Below are 20,603 nucleotides of genomic sequence, written 5' to 3'. Positions count from 1 at the left end.
TAGGACGTGGAGAAACAGTTGATACCTGTATGTGTACGTTATTTTGTACGAACGACGCCGTTACTTATGGATTTTACGACAATAAATGTTGACCTTGTACACTTTTCCGTATTGCTTGTTTTCCAGCTTTTTTTCCTAGTGTTTTGTTTTTTGGTCGTTGCTACTGAAACATAAAGCTTGCTTCAAGGCGTACTACAATATGTTAATGGAAGCTTCCAGAGCACTACAGTGCGTCAGGAATTTGTTCTGATAAATCTGTCAATACACATTTTTTATTTTTTCGATTTAAGGATTTAAAATACATATTTTTTTGTATTGTAATTTTTGAATAATTGAAAAAATTTTATTGTATTTTTCAAAAAAATCTTCTGCGCGCGTAGAACTTAATTGTTTGGTTTCACTTCATGAATGAGTATATTTTTAGTTGTGTTGTCTAAACATATGCTCAGAACATGTCCCATCTCATTACCTAATCGTTTGCAACCCTAAGCAAAGAGATTCGTTGTTTATATCGTCATTGGCTTAATTCAAGAACGTTACAATGGGCAAAATCCAGTTCCCGTCCTGCTGCACTTCAAATCTGCCCTAAGTTTCATTAGAGGTCGATAGTAGGTGGGAAGAAAATATACGTGGACAGAAAGTGCTTTACATTTGTCAGTAAAGCTAACTACAGCAATTTAGTACAGTTATACCAGGTATCTTTAAGTTTGACAAAGTTCATGGAAAAAAGAATAGCGAAAAACCGTCTCGTGAGAGAGGGCTTGTGTGTGGATTTTAAAATCAATTTAGCAATACCGCGAAACGATCATTGGAGGTATAAAATTGTACCACTAATCGGTTGAGAGGACAATGAAACGGGCTCAGAATTAGGGATGTGGTCTCTGTTACGTAAAATGACAAATAATTGTCTCGTTTAAGCTTATAAATAAGTTTTTAAAGTTCAAATATTAGCAATTAAATAGTTTCAATAATCACAGCTCCGTACGACCCGTAATAACAAACCCATAGGGAAAGTAATGAGTATTTCTAGCGATCGTGCAACTTATCGAATAATATTAGGGGCAACAAGACCCAGCTTAGACTAAATCAATTAAGCAAGAAAAGACTAGAGAATGAGAATTACAACTAGTTGGGCAAAGAGCTTCGTGTCCAGTCTCCTGCTCGTTAATGTGACGAAGTCGCGCCTTCACCAGCCGTACAACAAAAGTAGCTTCGGATAGGTTGATCCTATCCTTAGGCGTTTGTCATTTGTTTTGAAGTACCTACACTTTGATAAATTTCTGCTAGCAAAACCGCTCTTCTCTTTTCAGTTGTATCTATAAAGCGGTTTTGAAATGAAAGAAACTCACACGTAAAACTGGCAGTATGATGTCAACCATTCGGTATATGCTAACGATATCTTCAATCATAGTTTAAGCATAGCTCATTTGGCACTGTGCTCTTAAAAAGTAGTATGCAAGTCTTATCCGTCATTGCTACCCTTTGTTTTTAGCAATCAGGCAGCGCCAACGTTATGGACACATGGTCTTTATTGTTCCTTCCAAAACGCTGCTTTATCCTCTCTACAGAAACAAGGTTATCTATGAAGATATCTTACTACTGCGTATTAACCTGTCTATAAGTAATTATAGACAAACGCTGTCCGTCAATAGCTCAAAGCAGTCTTTACGGGTATACCCTTGTCTCTACTTTCCCCGTAGGCTTCCATCTTACAGCGCTTATGGCGTCGAGTTGTATACATATGGGGTTTCTTCCTGGCCGTTAAAATATATCGTCTCTCTAATATCTGCCTCATCTCAACATAGCTTAGTGCATACCCTTTGGTATAACGTACCTTATTGTCCAGTTATACTCATCTACCCTTGTCCCGGCCGGAATATAGAGCGTTTACATAAAGAGTTTAATGAATTAAGCATAAGTTGATGCGTCGACTTCTTTTGCTAGGGCACTTCATGGTTCTGTGAATCGGTGACTCCCTACACCATAGCGCAAAGTGGTACGATGACTTTTCTTCATTTTCCCAAACTCTCCGTAACAACAACAGTCACAGCAAGCAACGGCAATCCCATCGAAAATAGTGGCAATAACAGTATATGCTGTTTTTCATTTTAGCCTTATGCAATATAACTGCGTAGAGCTACACGTCTATGTATCTATCTCACGTCTTTTTTAGCGTCTGGTCGGAGTTATCCACAAAGGAAGAAAGAGCAACTCGTGCACACAGTTAACTGTGGCAACCAATAACGTGAACGCCGACGGCAGCCCTCACAACAGTAGCGAAGGATCTTTGTTGCTAGTGCCGTTGACGCTGTGTCATAATATGTCCGCCTTTCCGTTATCGTCTACGCATCCGATGCAGCGCGACCGTTAACCAGCCCTAAATGGTTTGACGTAACTTCTTTCTGTCGAGGACAGCATAAGGTTGGCGTTACTTAGGCGTAACCCCGTCACCATCGCCCTCTAACGTTCGTCTCTGCTATAGCTATAGCAAGTCAACTGTTGTTGCCATCTGGGCTGAGCGCGGTCATTTGAAACGCTCGCGTCCGAAAGCGCTGGCGCTGCTATCAATCGCAACGCCTAATCGACGCCCCGTGCTTCTTCTTTTTTTATATATACATATATAAGTTCACCTATAAAAAGTATTACCGAATATTTCTCGTGCAGCCGGCAACCTGGAATTGGAAAATACGAAACATCACAATGCGGAAGCAGCGCACATATTTATTCATTTGCTTTATAACCGATATATATATATATATATATAAATCAATACTACATATAGTTTGAACAAGGATCACAACTTTTTCGGAGGTATCAACATGTTGAACTTTTAGGGCTTCTTTTATAGAAAAGTATCATATGAACAATTCTAAAGCAAAAACTCAGTAAAGAGACAAAAAGCAGGACATACATACAGATTTTCTGCAAATAATGTAAAATATAGTCTTATCACAATGATATAGACATATAGGTCAATATGGAACATAGGAATGTACTATGTATAGTCGTAGCATTGAGAACTTATGTTAATATCCTATATGTTTCCGACAATATAGTTATATATGACGATGGATTTTTTGAGCGCTTTTTGCCACCTAATAGGGTTCCATTTAGTATCATTATTAATTTCAATAACTCTGCAAGCGTATGGTAGATATTTCAAAAAAGTTGGGTAAAGACTTGCATCAAAAGCGATCGTGTTGAATACACACTGGTTCATTATTTTTTTTTATTCATTTCTTTATTCTCACTCATATATGAGTCCTTGAGTAGATAAACAAAGACGGCTTCTTATGTACAACACTTTTTGTCAAGCAGTTAGTCAACGGCGTGTTCCGATACGTCTAATCTAATTAGATGGTAGATTGATTATTTCGGGCAGTTTATTCGAATAAATATATATAAATATAAGTAAGTCACTTCGTGTATTTTTTAAATCAAGCGGTTCTGAACCTGAGCTTCCAAAGCTATCTTTAGACGCATTACGACCGTGCCTAAAATCATCGAGAGCTTTCTCACACACTAGATTTCTCATGCTAGGTACAGAGGTTAATGTTTTTCCCGCAGAATTTCCCGAAATTCCCTTGCCTACGCAAAAGAGGCCACGCACATTAGATGCAGCGGCAGAAATCAGCCGAAATCCAAAACAATAGCCAAAGTAATATCAGTTGTCGTCGTTGATACCTTTCTGTATCTTGACGCCACCGCTGCGACGTTTCAACGTTATCAAATACTGTTGGGATCTCGCTGTCACTCATAGCACACTTTCGTTACTATAATCTGTTTTTTTTCCCCTATTTGGCCCCTGACATGCGCACTACGCACGCTCAGCGTATTCAGTGATCCAGCGGTTTCGACAACATTGCCACTATCAGCACTGGCAGCACCATCAATATCATGAGCATTATATCCCTCTCTATTGTCACAGTCGACTCGTTTCGTACCTGGTGAATATCCTCACGTGCCCATCTTTCAATCCGCGTTACTTGTTGTTGTCTCTGACTGGCCGATAATTAAATGACTGTGCTAACAACTATTTGACGCCTATAAGATGGAGAAATATACGCGCGTCTCCGATCGCAGTACCAGAAGCGTCCAATGACCAAAGTTGTTTCGAGTGCCTTAGAGTTGTGACGAACTACCTTTGTTTGCTTTTTGGTGTATCCACGGTACGGTGGAGCCCACAGCAACGCGTAACCATGCGCTCATGTCCGTCCATCTTGTTTTCTAACTGTCATCAAGAGTAAGTGAGTGGTCGGCGTCTGTGTGGCGCGACGGCAACTGACGACCCGTAGTCAATGCCAAACATAGCAACGCCCGACGGCGCGTGTGTGTCTGACGATTGCATGGATAAACACACACACACAAACACATCTACACACGTATGCACATAGGAACAAACAAATACGCACACACATCCACACACATATGCTTATAGGAACAAACAAAAACACACGTACATTTACACAAAGCTATCTATGGCCATGCACATCCAAGGAAATTATTTAGGCAATCGGTCGCCTCGTTGCTTCCTAGAAAATAGTTAACTGTTCGCTTTGCTCGCAATAGGATAAAACTAAGCAGGGTGGCAGGCTACCGATCGAAAATAGGTCTCTAAGTCCGATTCGAAACATTTCTTGGGGCCGTACATGTGAAAATCTTTGTAATCGTGTAGGTTGGAGATAGTTCCGGAACTATCAGCTGTGCTCTACGATACGTTCCATATGGTGGTGTGAGCTGGGCGCAATGTTGTTTTCATTCAATCCATGAAGGGCTTGAGGAATGTGAGTTAATCAGTGAAAAAAAAGTCACGTTTGCGTCAAGATGTCGTCCTGTAGGACCTTAATAGTTTACGAGCGCGATCGCTTGGAAGCTCCTGGACCAGACACGTATGCAGCGCTTTGCTATCTATTAATAAGGCCGACCAAGTTACGTTACAAACGGAACAGAAACAAATCTAAGATGTGGCGTTGTCAAAATAAAATACAAATAGGTTATATTACATATATAGTTTCGTCGTTGAAACCGTAGTGAATATTAAATTCTAAAATGACTGAGCCCTTTCCAGCTGGAGCGAGGTAGGTACGGTAGCGGGGAGTAGGCTTTAATACTCAAGAAAGAACGCGTGCAAGTTCTTCGTAACGAAGAACTTGCACGCGTTAGTGTCCCTTGCCTGTAGCGATCACTGTCACATATAGCTTTAATAAATATTTATATATATATAGACCACTAAAACTGACACAAAAACTCGACATTGTAATCTGTCATTTTTCTGACAATACAATAATTCGATCATTGTAAAACTTCGTGGTTTCTGATGGAAAGTTAGAAAAATTGATTTTCGGTGCTTCGATTGAAGTTTCTGCAGAGATTGAAACAAACAATAGTCTGATTGTACAGGGCTTGGACTATACAGTGCTTCTCCCTGTTAAGTTCTATCAGTTTGTGCCGGGTTTGTGCTAAGATAGATAAGATGGTGAACGATACGCTTATATCGATCAAGAGCGGTCGATTTCAAACGGCATGTCGTAGTCTGGTAAGTTGTTGATGGTAGATGTCTCTATCAATTGCTTTGCAGTAACCTATTTCATCAAACACTGTCGTATGTGATCCATCCTGTATCAACAGCCATCTGGCTTAATTTCATAGCGTTTCTGTAAAGTTCGTCGAGTGTATTCTTTGTGTGTGCTAATTTTTTTTCCCAAGTAATTTGGGACTATTTTTGCCTAACTCGGCAATGATTTCATTAATATTTTCCGTATTTCCGAGCATACTTTGCACCGAAACACTCCGTTTCCCTCAATATCGCATTCTGATCATAAATAGCATATGTAAAATAAAATTTGTGTCTTTACTGTAATAAAGGATATAAGGTTTTTGCAAAAAGTCGTCTTTTAGTATACTACTATTGTGAACTCTCGGCTTTCGAATGACACCAACAACGGCCTGACACGACTCGTATTCGATTTAACGCGTGTGAAATGTGACCGGACAACCATCTCTACTTGGACAAACCTTTCCGGCCATCCTGTGTATACATACATTGATGTTGATTTTATATGCGTAATTTACGAGATATATGTAGATATAGCGGTGTGCTAATTATAGCTAAGATATGATTCTTAGCCTACGACAGACACCTGGACACCAGGACAAGCACCGAATCCATATCCAGTGCGTGAATCCTATTGTAAACATGGAGACGAGTGTTAAAATATGTTCCAGTTATTATTATCCAGACCAAACCCCACGTATATGTTTGCCTAAGCACGAAAGCGTCTTAATCCCGAACCTGTTTCTTGAACAGACCGATTGTAAAAATTGCGCTTGCTCCCTAAAAGCAGTCCAGGCTCAATCAATCAACAGGTCAGTTTCTAACGGATCGACAGCGATGTATCTTAACAACCAAAATTAGTTTTGCTCAATAGTGGTGCTGTTCTATTGTCGTTGTCGTTACTTTTTATCTTTGTGAGAACTTTATACTGGGCGACGTTTTTTGGGAACTTTGGCTAGTGGGTAGACGACTGAAAAGTAAGCAAAAAATTCGGTTTGTATGAGACATGTTACAGCGGTTGTTGATACTCTTGCTGTTTAAGCCCATATGCTGAGTTTTGGCGCGTTTTCTTGCCGCGCACTACTACTAGCTTGCAGGCATGCCTCATCTTGTCTTGTATAGCAGAAACCCTACCCTGTAAATACAACACCGTACGTTATTTTTGTGCGTCACAGAGAAGCAATCGACGTTGGTGCTTTGAATTCGCGCGGGTATGCGTCTGTTTCTCAAAGATGTCGTTTTTCCCATGCGCCGCATACAGCACTCAATACTCGTCTAGTTTGCATCTACTTGACAATTAGAACGAGAAGTGTCTGGAGGCCACTTAGCGCTATTCAGCGAGTGGTAGAACTGCTTCCCGAGTAGTCCGATAAACGAATTGCAATAGTTCGTTGCTTCATAATTAAACGGTAGACATGAGCGCGAAGCTGCGGGGCGTCTTTGGCCTGAAGCACAATGACAACAAACGAGAGTAAATTTCTGGTGATCGGTGTTTAGGAATATGGCAGTACGGCAAAACTGTGTGTAATATCGTGTTGTGAAAGGATACACATTTATATCAATAAGGTAAACGTTACTATAATAACGGGCATCAACATTAAATTGGCCTTGTAGTAAACCAAAACGCAGAACTTTGTCAATTTGCATGGAGATTCACTACTATACCACAATATTGAAGAAGCCCTCCTCTTATTTTGACCATTTTGGTATTTCCGTCCAGACCATGTGTGACAACCAATGATATTGCTTGCGCAAGTTAACGGTCGACATCCGATATGGCGTTCATATTTTCCCCTCGAATTTTCCATCATCCGCCTATTTTAATATTATATATATAGATGTATAACGATTGCTCCATATTCACCCTTATATTGATCCTTATTGTGCCTAATACACGATGAACCTGGGCGCTTTACCCCAAGTCCATGTTTGCTGTTGACCAATTTAGCTAATCTCACTTAAGTTAGCAGAGACCCCGCATGACAATTATGCCGTTCTAATTATTCTGGGCTATCTTTCTTTTATAGTGATTTCATAAGCGTGTTTTTAAGAACGTGTTTACCAGCCGGCTCTTGATTTGTCTCGTTCATCGCATGTTATCTTTCTACGACGTAATTTTGTAGTAATGGATAATTGATTCTGTTTCCAGAATGTACGTGGCCCAAGCTGACGATCAACAAACCTCTAATTCAAGTTACTACTGACAAGCCTACTGACCTACATTAAGGCTAATTCCTTTTACCGAAAATTCTATACCGTAGATCTATACGGAATTGAATGGCATCAACATTATCTTTAGGTTTTGCTATCTAGTAGGTAGTTGGATATTGAACAAATATAATGAACATTTCCTAAGTGTTTTGACTGATGTCTTAAACGTTTCTGAGATGATACGAACGCCAATAAGAATAAAGTTTGTACTTTTACATGTTTTCTAGAAATAAATTAGGGAAAGTTCCACTGGAATCTATTTGAAATTCGCATTCAGAACACAGCTTCACCCCATTGTTACGTAGGCGGACTAATACGACAAATAGGGCTTTCGCACTTTTCGTTCAAAAATATCATTTCTAGGTATATGTATTTCATTTTCTTCCCAACGTGTAGATCTATCGATAAGCAATAAAAAGAAAAAAAAAAAAAAAAAACCTATTTTCTGTGGAACGCCATGTTAAGCCGAAAAAACCGAAAATTAGACATATAAGCATGCATTTTCATTCCAATTCAGCTTATAGAGAACGTTGGATTGGTATCAGGATTGTTTCCTAAATAGATTTCAGTGTAAAAGACTTCCACTTTAGAGTCACTCAGGCAAGAAAACAGCTATATTTGGTTTTTGGCCTTGCTGAAACAGGTATGGGTGATTCATTTTTTTTAACTCAGCTCGTCGAGATCTATTAATTGGCAACAAACGCGTGGAAAAAATATTTTCGATTATTTTAAAAAAACCTTGTAGGGATTATTTTCGAAGAAAAAATGTTTTTCATGTCAGCCGCTATAGCTTTCCAATTGACACTTATTAAGGAATAGCTCTAACAGGCACCTAAAAAGCTGGAAGCACAGTTTCACCTCACTGTCACCGGGTGAGATAAACCATTCAGTAGGTTTTCGACTATATCTACGCGAATCATTTACTCTACATACAAAGACTTGTTGAGATCTATCATTTGGTACACGATATTAAACTTTCATTCTTTGCGGGGGGGGGGGGGAGAGGGGGGACATCTGGGGGATAAAAATCAGCCCGGTCCAGTCGCTTAGGAGCTGATCTTTGGGTGGAATAAACCAACGCACAGACAAACAGGATTTCAGTGTGTAGATAGAAGAGCTAAATAAAGTTGGCTATTGATAGATCGTTAGGTTTATTAGGCTATCGATCCAGGCTTTCTTAATTCTACCGGAAGTCCGGGAGTATCCGGCGAGAGCTACCAGGACACAAGTAAACTGTCTGCCTTTGTAAGCGATATGATGGGTGGATCTGATCATACTGACCTAAATTCACCGTACATATTTGCAGATGTACTTTAGCTGCAGGGGCAGTTGAATAGGCATCTTGCGACCCGTTATGCCTATAGCCTTGATCACATGATACCGTTTCCATCGTTGTTATTAAAGGATATAAGGAAAGACGCTAGGTAAGTGAACACAAGCCTTGCCTTAATATTTGTATTTTTATCGTTATTGTTGTCTTTGGCCGGAAGCTATGGAAGTGTTTAGTTCATCGATTGGCTCCAATCATCATTTGCCTGGCTTAGGCAAACGAGTCATTGTCTGGGACACGTCAGGTAATGAAATTGTATCTATTCAAAGTTTTTGAAGGAAAATCCATTGGTTTTCAACGGGTCGAAATAATGTGGCCACACGAAACGTTCTCCTCCAAGGAATATACCCGATACAATTAATTTAAGCGTGTATTATAGGTAAATCATTTGTGACGGTCTTATATAGCGGATAATGTGATTCTGCGCTCTACAAGCCCTAGTCAGTGTTCGTTATCGCGCATCGTCTGTAGCCGAGAACCTGCAGGCAATGGTAATGTCACTATCTGCACCGCAGAACTGGCATTTTCATTGCCACAACGTAAATGATCAACTTTTGAATGCAACAGCAATCTTTCAAGCCAAATGACCATCTACCAAACAACATTTTAGCAATATCTATCTATTAGTACGACATTTCATGTCTCTGTATTGAAGTATATTACCAAATGACTCTCGTTACTGCTGCTGGTGGTCCAATATGACTGACTGGCCACGCATTTCAGCGCACAATAGCTCCTCAGTGATCTATTGTTTTTAATATAAATCTATTTTGATGGCTATTCTGCTTAATCCTATCCGAGGACGATGCTGAAGCCTATGTATTTTAGGTAACCAGCTGTGCAGGCAGGCAATACGTATTGTCCTTTTTTTTTTGGATAAACAAACATATATACACTGACTTTCCCGTCCATCAGGAGCCTACCTATTTTCACCCTGTTTATGTTATTGCTTTTTTGACAATGGTTTACCTTCGTTGCTAGCACGGGCTCCTTTGTTAATCTACTTATCCTCATATGCCTATTGGTTTCTCTATCTGTAGGTCACTCCGTGCGTCTGTCTCCCAGGCTCGTTCTGTTCAATTACGGTAAGACATAAGTACGGAATTTTTGTAAGACGCTAGCTCACAGTGAAAGATAAGCTTTAATTTGATATTATGCCAGCGATAGATGGGAGTCTCCGTCGCGTCGGCCGCCACTGAAAGCAGCATTAAAGCTGAAACGAGGACGGCTGAAGCTGGTAACAGGAAGATGATGATGAGGATATTGGTAGTGTCTTCTCTCTTCCTAGTTCCTGACCCATTCCCTCCATCCGGCCCTGGTTTCTTTTGTACTGACCACCTAGCAACAGCAGCAAGCCACAGCAGGCCGGAAGAGCAGCATTGCCCTTCGCGACACCTGGGCGACTAATAAAAAGCGCTATGTTCACTATCACGAAATATTATTAATTCTATCATCTAATAAAATGCAGCATCGAAACAGAGGACCCTTTCATTTCTTCTGCCGAAGTACGTGTAGGAAAGCATCCATGCGAAGATGTAGGCATATAAGTACCCGCCAATATCGTAAAGTAAATAAGGTTATTCCGGGTATAAAGTATAATATGATAGCAACAATCATTGGCTGGTGCGTCATTTGTTGCCGCTAATCTCTGTGTGGGTTAACTCGAATAACGACAAAACGACGACGACGACAACAACAATAGCAGAACAACGGCAAGAGCAACGATTGGAGTAACGACTGCGAACGCGACTGGAAAATTACGCTTTGCCGCCATGACACCGTCGCGAGCTGACGTCAAGGTCGTTGAGTAGAAGCGCTGCTCATGGCAGCTTTTCGATTTCACTTTGCCGTGACCCAAGTAAGGCAGACTGGCCGGGCTATTAGCGACAGTTCTGCGACATCTTTTAGAACACACATAGAAAGTGTGTGTGTACACACGTAGAGCGAATGATTTGTTTACTATCTATCGCTGGCGCGCTCGTGTTGTCGTTACTCGACAACGTTCGATTCTATTTCATATGCTGATTGTGAATCAACGGTCCTAACTACCCGCCGTCGTTTCATAGAGCAAAACAGGGTGAGCTGGTCGCTGTTAATTGGTCCATACAGATAATAAGAATAATAGATACGTATTGTAAACGGATAATCTCATTGCAATTGACCACTGCAAAGGTGCGCCACGATGAAAGCTATAGGGATGGCAAGGAGTTAGACAATGATCAGTAATACTGTGATCTACGAATATGTGTTACCAGCGGTGACTGCATATGCACGATAGAAGAACAGATGGGAGGAACAGATTTGCACAAGACGAAAGATGGCTCACTGCCACCACAGATGGACAGAGACATCTAATTCGGCTAGCATAAACGAGACAAACGATTTTCGTGTGCCGTTGTTTTCGCAGAAGTGTCTAGGCCATATACGTCTGGTACGTTACTGTTTTTACGTGTGTGGAGTGCAGCTCGGCGATTAGGATTGATATGGAACGTATTCGGCAAATAAAAATAAATCGTAGGTAGATTAAACATTTTATATACAGATGAAACGTGAGGGCTCCCCATATATATATATACACACACATATGTGTTGCACCGGCTAAGGACAAATAATATGGGTGAACCAGTTACTCATCGAGGTTGTTGCGGGCAAGAGCCGTGAATTAGCTAATTTTTCTGTGGAGGTACTACGCTTTGGCCAACCGTATTTGCCATACTATTTGCTTTAGTTAATTTAATTGCGACTTGCGTAATTTATCATGTTTGACGTAGTTCACGCCTAGACGATGGTTAACACCTCGGCTATGCACGATGCACGCCCAAAAAAAGACACGCTCTGTAACGTTTTGGCATAACTTTTTTGCTGGAGCCACTAGCAACGATGGGCTTTGTATTGATTTCAGCGTAATGATTGTTTCTGTTATATTCAAGTTTGTTGCTCTCCGTTCAGCAATACAGAGTCTTGATACATTTAGTATTACATACATATGCTTATTGGGTTATTTAAAAATGCGCTGTTTTGCATAGAAGTAATACAGGTACGCGGATCAGGTAACCTGTGACTGTCAAGGAGGACAGCCCACTGCCAGCAGACTTCCTTTTTATGTTATCTAACATTGTATTTTCTATTGGCCTGTCGTTCTATGAAAGACAACAAACATGAGCAGGAAAAATAACCAACTAAAAACGGTGTATTGACAAACGAAGCGACAGATGGCACAATACACGATCGTACAAGAATAGGAATGAGACACGATTCAAGTTGACGTCTGAGCTTAATAATCCAAAAAGCTGCTCGTAGACGTATATCTTCGCTAAACGCAAATATGACCCGAAAATGGTGTTACCGTTAATGATTGATTAGCATTGTGTTTGATTTGATTGACAACATGCTACTTCCCAATTGCCATTTTATTAATTTCGTCATACTACCTATTGCCGCCGTGTATCCTTTGGTTCGTCGACGGTTCTCCTGGGACCTTGTAGCGGTCTAGAGCTTCAGTGACCTACGCTACCCATAGCATTATATAACGGTAGCGGATGTCGCTTCAAAAGAATGACTTTTGAACGAACCGAACGAGAGCAATATTGCCGCTGACGTACACAAGCTGGCGTCGGTTTTTTTTTCACAGAAAAAAAGAAGATGGATTGACCGAGAAAGGGATGGCCAAGGGGAGAAATTTAGGTAAAGGCTGCTATGAGTAGATACCGTCACAATTTGCGTATTTAGCTAGAGAACTAGGAATCATTTTGTTAATCATGTCTTGATGTGTTTCTACGTACCACGGTAGTCTCACATTTCGCTGCCAACGGTATGACTGCTCCTAGTCTTGTCGCTGTGCGCAGATAGGCTAGAGGTTACACTATGGTGCTTGGTAAACATCGCTATAGATTAAGGATCATGTGGTAAAGAGTGTTTGCATTTGTCCCTAGCACTACGGTAACAACTACGGGACATTAGCTGTCAAAGATCCCGGTTCCATCGAACACAAGGTTTGTAAACATTTGAATATTTACTTATTTATTTAAATAAGAATACAGATGTCTTATCCTGGAGTTTTAAAGATAAGGAAAAAAAGAGCGTATTTTTTCGTATATCGCCGTTTATATAGGGACGTCTAGTATTTTTAAAGTTCTTTAGAAACCACTTCATACTAACTCATAAACCAACACAGTTGAACCACATCAATTACAACGGTATTTGGTTAGCTATGTAAATAATAAATAAAAAAAAAATTAATTCTGTAATTATTTTGTGTAAAATAAGTTTTCAGCTTTGTTACAATATTTTCTGTAACTTTGTCAAATCTTCAGTCATTGAAATCGGTATCTGTTATAGCCTATGGCGGTTCATCGATAAAAAAAAAAATGAAAAATCACAAGTTATCAGGAAACTTGTGGTTTTCCATTCTTTCTATCAGTTCCATCAGTGTTCTTATTTTTTTTCTTAGTTAAAGTTTTTTTATTATTATTTCGACTTCAAAGGACCATCTTTCGGTTGATAGATTTGCATAGGTTTAAATGACTGAACGAGAAAAGTTTGGCGAAGACGCCGCTCAATCAAAAACTCAGGCTAACACACCAAAATTCGCCTTCGAAGGGTCACGGAGAAAAATCATCTTGCAATTTCCTGCACCGATGAACAGTGCTTTTTTTTAATTGTCTAATGAACACTTACATTATTTTCGAACGACCACTTCAAGAGGATTTAGAAAATTACAAAAAAAATATTATTTTCCGTGGTTCACTAATGATTCCAAAAAAATATTTTATCAAGATAAATTTACTACACTATGGCTTTGAATTGATACGGAAGACCAACGTCTTATCGTCAATAGAACGTTTTTTAAACGGCTTAGTAGATCGACTTGTACAGCGCAGTGCGACGTTTATTTATTGACTTCATAGATAGCACATTTTCCATCCGGACGGTGCGGAACTGCCCGTTGAGTTACTCCCAAGTGATCCGCGAGTTGCTTTAAGCACAATGGGAAAAATGTGCGTAAAGTCTTTCATCTGGATACGTTTACTTACCGGATGAAAGTCATCTGGATACGTTTAGGCTGTGGATTATTATTTAGGGGAAAATTTCCTTTTGCAAACCGTTTCTTAACGATTGAGGTACTCACCCAACTATTGCTCAGAGTTGAATTAATTAGCGTTAATTTTCATTAAATAGGTGAACAGAAGATAGCGTATCAAGTTAGTTATCTATTTGGCTTAATAAATATCAATCACAAATACTCAAACGTTACCGAACAGAAAGATGTTGTTTCTATTTGAAACACAAACTTGAGAGGGGTGATTTAGTCAAAACTCAAGCTTTGAAACAGTTAAAATTAAATTTACACAACTTCTAAGATTCTGTTTTTTAAAGGTGAATATTTGGTGTTGCATATGGAACGCAGTATTCAACTGCAAGGTATATAGCGCGGGTTCTGGCGCGAAGGTATGATAAAACCATTCTTTTTTTAAAACCGATTGCGAATAATATTAATAATGATGAATGGCGGCCGAGAATGCGCAGCCATGAACGATTTTGTGCGGGAGGAGCTAAAGCTTCTTGATACGGACTGCGTGTGGTTTAAGCGGGACGGTACGTGATAATAGATCATCCTCGTGATGCTTCAATAGTAATGCGATTGGCTACTAAGCTTGAAGAGACGCGAGGTTACCTGCGTTCGAAACCGGGCGCAGACGTACTTGGTTTCGTGCTGGGAGGTGCCAGACGTCTGAAACATGTTGTTCGACTGGCATGTTACAATACTGGACATAAAACTCGTACCCATCCTAACAATTAGGAACTCTGTGATGATCCAGTGGCCGGCTGAAATGTAAGAAAAGGGAGGACGATGGCGGAACTTGTAACGAGGCCAAACCTTAAAGAAACGCTAAGAATTACACGCTGTACCTGTAAAACTCTGGTGCGCTCTCTCCGGAAGCGCTGAACAGTACGAACATCACCGTGCCAATCCAGACTAGCCCCTATAAGTGATCGCGTTTCAATTCTGCGCACTATCTTGCAATAAGAACTAATAGACCAGGCCGCCCCAGTAGAGGTAATTGCACTCCTTTACAGTCGCAAAATAGGCGATTTCATGCCGTCTTTACGCAGACACTAAGTCTCGTAGCAACCTATGGTCGGTCGGTTGATTCGACTGGTGGAGAAACTAGTCGGTGGACTAGAAGCGCTGTTTTCCTACTATGGTTCCCCTCGGTTTATTGCTGGCGATCTTAACGCCCGTTCCGACCATCCGAGCTCAAACCGCACTATGGCCCTTCAAGAAATGCTTCCGTACTGCGATTGCTGGATATTCAATCCCATGTCGACACTGACTTTCCTCCTATTGTACGGAAAGTTTAGTTGTCGACATATTGGCCACGAACATCATCAGGAATAAGGTAAAGGTCCAGGGCGAAAATCGTTCTCTGCCATAGAGCTCAACCATTCGTCTTTTCTCACTTTCTATGTTCGACTGTTCAAGCTGCACCTACGCGGACTGTCAGAAGACAAGCACGCGACGCCTAGATGTAGTCAAGCTTTCGGAACGAACTCACGATGTTCTTTCTGTATTTGATATCATGAATACGCGAAACATATGCGCAGTATTTGGTTGAAACTCTCCAGTCTACAGTACAGTCTTTCCGTCTCGTCCCTCGTAAGCATAGACCGTCCTTCAATTACACTTAAAGCCTTACCCAGGTAGCCCAGATGACCTTCAGGTTCATAGCCAAGATCCAGCTTGAATATAACTTTTTGGCCTCCAAAGAATGTATGCGTCATAAAGACAACAGGACCTTGAATGGCCGGAAACCCATTCGAGCCCCCATGCAAAATGTGTTATGGTTAATGTAACAAGACAATTTGGCGACTTGCACAGTTAGCTCCTCGGCCGTTCGTGAAGATGTCTGGGTCTTTTCTTGCCGCAGCTTGGAAAGTGGGATTTCAATACAACGCGATCCGCAAGATTTTACAGTGCGGGAACTAATGCAAGAAGCTGACGCAACGAAAAATCCGCCGGCATAGATAAGACTGCAACGAGCATTTCAAGTGCGCCCTCGTTCTAGCACCGTGCTAGACGATAGTATTTAATGAACGTTTACATAGTTGTACTTTCGCAGCCCAGTGGAGAAATGTTGCCTTGTTAGTGAGCCCTAAAGGAAACCTGACCCAACCACTCGTCACCATGGCAAAGAACAGTGAAGAAAAGCGTTTGCTAGAAGTTGCTCTTCGGCTTGATATCCAAGAGACTGAACAGCTACATAGAAAATGTACAAGTCATCTCGATGGAGCAACATGGGTTTGAGAGAAAGCGCCCCACGGAAACGGTGTACAGGACTTTATGCCCGATGTCAAGAAAACACTACCGACGTCGCAAAATCCGCTACACGCAGAGTTCGTCTACTTCAAAACAACCTTCAATTTGAGGTTCGGGGACAATGTTATTCTCATGCTGGTTCACTTTAAGAATATGCTCAACTTTTTTGTTGTCATTATACCAAACCCTACCTTACAGCTGACCTGCTTTAAGGGAGCCTAAGCCTATGCTTATTCTCCAGAAGGTTGACTGTATGTATCACCAAAAACTGGAGAGAGACAGTGTTTACCGCATGAGCCATCAAATTGCTCTAAAGGAGTTCCAATAAAATACGCGTCTCCTGGAAAGATCTTGTAGTGAAGAACCCCAAAACAATTAAATTGCGTTAAAGCAGAAGAGTACCGAGCCTATGCACAGTAACCTGAAATTACCTCCCGTGTCTTATAGCCAACTCGCCATCCCCAGGAGCTAAAATCGCGTTAAGCGTCCGGCAACGACTCTTGAAGCCGATGAAGATAAATCTTAGAAGCTGCAAACGAAATTCACAGAGATTAATGGGGAATTTTTTGTGTCAGGTGCGATAAGGAACAGCGAATGGGGAGGGACAAAGCGGCCAAAAAACAAGCAGGTCGTCACTCACTTTGCCGTGCATGGGTTATCATAGACGCTGCAGGAAACCATGTTTCCACGAGCCTGAACATACTCCATATAGGTGCCCCAGATACAGGAGAAATTATGATATATACGATGTCGCTCGTTGCCTCCTGTTACCATCTTTAGGATACCTGGCAAATTTCTCAAATTAATTTTATAAATCTAACATAATAATTTATAACGACTCGCGTAATTTTTATTTAGTGTTTTAAAAAAAATTCAATATAATCTCTCCGTTATGAGAATATTGTAATGTTTGTTTTTGTATATGAAGTTGTTGACTCCCACTGGCAAAGGTGGGTAAATAAATTAGTAACTGATTGATTATTTGCAAATACGCTGATTTGATAATACGCAAAATGCGTAATTTGTTTTTTCCATTGTGTGCAAACATTGTGATCTCCTAATTTTCAGCACGTTCCATTTCTTCTTTATGTATTGTGACCCTATTTCAAACAAGATGGCCATCACTTACTCTGTGTTTGAGCGCCTATCTTCTGCAACTCATCATTTGCCCATTCTTTCTATAGTGGCTTAATATATTCTGAAAACTTTTCAGAAAAGCTTGCAGCTAGCCATCATGGCATCAGTCTATGTTTGCGTTCGTAGACGCTTTAGTTCCATTGAGTTTAGCACTCGACATCTGTGTGCCGGTCGTTCTTGGAAAAAATGTTAACGGTCATCAAACAGTCAGTAACAACAATAGCGCCATTCTGCTAAATTCATACTCATCTCGGCACGATCATCTTGTCGTACTGCACAGTATGAACAGCTTATTATGGGCTTCGTCCCTCGCCGTCACGATTTCTTATTTTTTTCGCCGTAGTTACTGGCAGCTCTCTCTATCTTACGTTCTATCACACGGATTCGTTCTTTGTCTTACTCCTAAGAAGGGCAACGGAATAAAGTGAGCGACCGTACGGTGGGTGGTCATACGGGGTTGTTCCCGGTTGATCAAGTGACTTACGGTAGACGGCAAGCGGTAAACGAATTGATAGTCTCTATTTCGTGTCGCCTTCGCCGATCGGTTGTCTTATTCCACGCATGGCAGCCTCGTATGCCCTACCGATAGTGTCTATGGCAGCTCATCGAGCACGAACGTTTGTGCGAATTTTCTCCTATGCTGAGCGATGGCCGAATCACTTCTGCTACGGTTACGCTGCTAAGATATTGACCTTTGGCGTCTTTGTCAGTCGTTTGTTTCACTTGCCAAACGAATGCAGAGTTGACTCTTTCCTTCGGTCTTTGTTTCTTAGTTGCCTGCTTGTTTCTGCGCGGGTCTCCTCATTCGACTCCCTCGTCGTTCGCAACCGCGCTTCGCCAGTGGCGCCGTCTGTCGAGCGAGCCACGCGATACACAAAAGAATGGTGGTTATTGCTTGCGGCTGCCGCAGTTGCTGGCGCCGCTGCCGCAGCGCCATCTTAGAGGCCCCGTGGAGGGTCGTCGCTCTGGTCGAACTATTGGGTCCGGCAGAAGTCAGCGTTAAACTAAAACCAGCATTGCCATTCACCACCAGCCATCTCGCGGCGATCACAAATCAAAGTAGTGAGCGTCGATACTAAACCCAAGGCGAGTAAGCACTACTAGCGAACACGTATGTGAGCCAGCGGCAATCGCCAACACAAGCAGCAATCGCTGCCGAACTACACGAATAAAGCAACGTAGCTGACCGAGGCCAGATCGACGCGCTCATGCCGCTATGAGAGAGCCAGCGGTCACCATGCTCATCTCTCAGTCAGTCTCACAACGACCGCTGCTATTACTCCTATTGAAGTCGCCGCACGAACAGCAGTTCAGTAGCCGTCGCTGAACCCGTACAGAGAGACCTGAAAAAAACAGCCGTACGAACAGAACGAGGCTATGTAGCATTCGTGATTAACGGCAATCGATTGTAATAGCGGCAGTTTCTGATTGAGACGACGAACTCGTGGGGACACCGTGATAACACGTCAGCGAGTACGACAACAAAGCCTTGCCGTTTGTTCAAGCCAGAGCCAGATTACAGTTTTACGGCGAGAAACAGAAGGAAGAGCAAAGTAAGGTAGGAAAGGAGAACGATGCAAAGAAAAGTACCGAGAAGATTTCGATGCAGAAGCGGTCACCGGCTAACCGACCGTTCAATGAAATCGCCTCCTCCGTACATATAGAAAGAAGTGTGCATCCGTCTACTGATTACAACTCTGGCGGATCTTAATTGGATGTTCTTTATTGTTCGTTTGGTCCTTTCTATTACCCGGATATCACTAGCTGCTGTTTAATGAATAAGCTGATAATATCGTAAAGCGAGCGAGTAAAATATTCCACAGCGAAAAATACGAAATAAACAGTACAATAAAGCGGCGATAGAAAACCTGCTCGCCAACCCACACGCGAAGCAGTAAATATCGTGCAGACGATTCGGAGACTCATCGCGCTGGAAGCACGTTTTAGTGAAGCTGGCAACAGAAGGGTTCGATAAGCAGGTGAAGACAGGCGAAAAGCGGTGGAGAGTGGGTGAACTTTGTCGTTTTGAGCGAAAAAATAGACAGAGGAAACTCCCAACACGAAAAACGCAAGCGTTACCAAACGAACCAAACACGAGACAACCTCAAAGTGCGATCGGAGTGTCGGAACCACATTGAACTGGTAAGTAGAGTCCAGACTCATAGATGATCAATGATATAGAACGACGCGATTTGTCGTATGGATTTTAGAAAAGACTATTTCGCTGTTAAGACCACGTTCATGTTTCGCGTGCATAGCCCTTTGAGATGCGTGTCTTGGGCGGTAATGAGTTCTGGCGCTGAAGAAAGGCCGACTTTGTGCAAAGCATGTGCCATTACTGGTACAGCGTCGTAGAGAGGAATCCAGACGAGTCCTCTGCATCGACGAATTTAGATATTATAGTAAAACAAGTGATAACATGCGTTAAATGCGCGATGCGACGAGAGGCTGACCGTTACGTGACAGCGAAATAGCCGCCGAAAGAGACAAGACAGCTAGAGAGAGGACCGTTGTGCAGTAGCTTTGTTTGACAGCCTGAATTCGCGATTCGAATCTGCCATATGTCACTTTTTTGCGCTCTGTGTGTGTTTCTGGCCGGACGCATGTCAGTTGGCGAGTAAAAAATCACATTTGGTCATCGAGAGAAAGTAGCGGAAATCCGTTGCTAATACATGGGAATCTAGTACTTATGTTGCGTTAGGTACACAAAGGAGAATATAGAGAGAACGATCCGTCGTCGAGTCATGCAGAGCCAAGAGCTAAGCCACCTTGCCGCCATAACCTACCAGACATCGTGCTAAGCTTCGTAAAGGTCGAACGGTTTCACATACGATTGCAACAATCATTGCTGTTCACCACATTACCAGCCTGGCCATTGTTTCGTTGTACAACGAGTGGAATCAATCAGCTTCGTTGCCTAGCCACACATAGAGAAAGAGCAAAGATTCGTCGGTCTGTTGAACTGCTCTGTCGAGGTCCACGTTTGCGGGCTAATATCCAAAAGGTTACAGGTAAAGGAGATGTTTTTCTTCATATAGATATATATATATAAT

At 41.6% G+C, this 20,603-nt stretch overlaps 2 protein-coding genes and 1 long non-coding RNA gene across 11 annotated transcripts in view; 2 read left to right on the top strand and 1 right to left on the bottom strand.

Moving 5' to 3' along the window:
* LOC111248453 (nuclear distribution protein nudE-like 1) overlaps positions 1-8,024 on the top strand; it is a 47,714-nt gene extending 39,690 nt beyond the window's left edge. For both annotated transcript variants that reach the window (XM_086978902.1, XM_086978908.1), the window contains one exon: positions 7,704-8,024. The gene's annotated coding sequence lies outside the window, so the exon portion shown is untranslated. The remainder of the gene's footprint in view (positions 1-7,703) is intronic.
* Positions 1-20,603, bottom strand: part of LOC111248474 (uncharacterized) — a 66,083-nt gene that overhangs the window by 24,792 nt on the left and 20,688 nt on the right. For 2 of the 5 annotated variants that reach the window (XR_015320162.1, XR_015320164.1), the window contains one exon: positions 1,835-2,672. The exons of 2 other annotated variants lie outside the window; for them this stretch is intronic. This is a non-coding gene — a long non-coding RNA (uncharacterized LOC111248474). Of the gene's footprint in view, positions 1-1,834; positions 2,673-3,944; positions 7,628-20,603 lie in introns of those variants that run through there. One more of the 5 variants, XR_002672576.2, reaches the window with a different exon arrangement.
* MESK2 (misexpression suppressor of KSR 2) overlaps positions 10,163-20,603 on the top strand; it is a 34,287-nt gene continuing 23,846 nt past the window's right edge. Inside the window, exons 1-2 of one of the 4 annotated variants that reach the window (XM_022800836.2) lie at positions 10,163-10,180; positions 13,028-13,087. The gene's annotated coding sequence lies outside the window, so the exon portion shown is untranslated. Of the gene's footprint in view, positions 10,181-11,507; positions 11,527-12,855; positions 13,088-18,534; positions 19,693-20,603 lie in introns of those variants that run through there. The other 3 variants (XM_022800806.2, XM_022800824.2, XM_022800814.2) reach the window with 3 other exon arrangements.

The sequence above is a fragment of the Varroa destructor genome, unplaced genomic scaffold (genome assembly GCF_002443255.2).
Source record: "Varroa destructor unplaced genomic scaffold, Vdes_3.0 BEIS01000001.1, whole genome shotgun sequence".
NCBI classification, from domain to species: Eukaryota; Metazoa; Arthropoda; class Arachnida; order Mesostigmata; family Varroidae; genus Varroa; species Varroa destructor.
Note: the sequence above shows the minus strand (reverse complement) of the source record. Positions and strands in the feature narration are given on the sequence as shown.